The sequence below is a fragment of the Rhipicephalus microplus genome, chromosome X (assembly GCF_043290135.1).
Source record: "Rhipicephalus microplus isolate Deutch F79 chromosome X, USDA_Rmic, whole genome shotgun sequence".
NCBI lineage: Eukaryota > Metazoa > Arthropoda > Arachnida > Ixodida > Ixodidae > Rhipicephalus > Rhipicephalus microplus.
The window spans coordinates 402,713,502-402,714,391 of NC_134710.1; the positions used below are offsets into that span (position 1 = coordinate 402,713,502).

The following is an 890-nucleotide window of genomic DNA, read 5'->3' on the forward strand; positions in this document are numbered from 1 at the left end:
CAATCAATTTGAACTTTTGCGCTATCTTTTTTGTGTTGTACTACTACGGCACCATGAAATGCGACGAGATAATCTACTAAAACATCGGTTCCCTTTCTGTTATGATAGAATAGTGTTTTTATCTTTGTTGACAAAAAATTTATCGCGTTGCAATGACGAAATGATCTTGTTTATTTCGAGTAATAATTATTTATTTTGTTAAAATAATTTCTTGAGCACCATCAATAGCATACATAAGTGTTCCTGACATAACGGGGGTGTAGCTCAGAGGTAGAGCGCTTGCTTCGCATGTTAGAAGTCCCGTGTTCGAACCCCGGCACCTCCAAAGCGCTCTCGACTTTAGTGCTATCTTTTTATGTGTTGTAATACCACGGCAGCTTGAAATGCGACGAGTGATTCTACTAAAACATTGCTGCCCTTTTCTTTTATGATAAAAATATGTTTCTTTCTTTGTTGACAAAAAAATTGTATCACGTTGCAACGACGAGATGATTTTGTTTATTTCGAGTAATAATTTATTTTGTTGTTAAAATAATCTGTTGAGCACCATCAAACGCATAAATAAGTGCTCCTGACATAACAGGGGTGCAGCTCAGAAGTAGAGCGCTTCCTTCGCATGTGAGAAGTTCCTGGTTCGAACCGTGGCGCCTCCAGAGCTCTCTGAACTTTTGCGGCCCCTACGCGGTTGTCTAGTGGCTAAGGTACTCGGCTGCTGACCCGCAGGTTGCGGGTTCGTTTCCCGGCTGCGGCGGCTGCATTTCCGATAGAGGCGCAAATGTAGGCCCGTGTGGTCAGATCTGGGTGCACGTTAAAGAACCCCAAGTGGTCGAAATTTCTGGAGCCCTCCACTACGGCATCTCTCATAATCATGAGGTGGTTTTGGGACGTGC

General features: G+C 43.1%; 1 non-coding gene across 1 annotated transcript; it reads left to right on the top strand.

The window, feature by feature from the left end:
• The first annotated feature begins 253 nt into the window (after positions 1–253).
• Positions 254–325, top strand: TRNAA-CGC (transfer RNA alanine (anticodon CGC)). The gene has a single exon. It is a non-coding gene; the product is annotated as a tRNA-Ala (tRNA).
• The last annotated feature ends 565 nt before the right edge of the window (positions 326–890 follow it).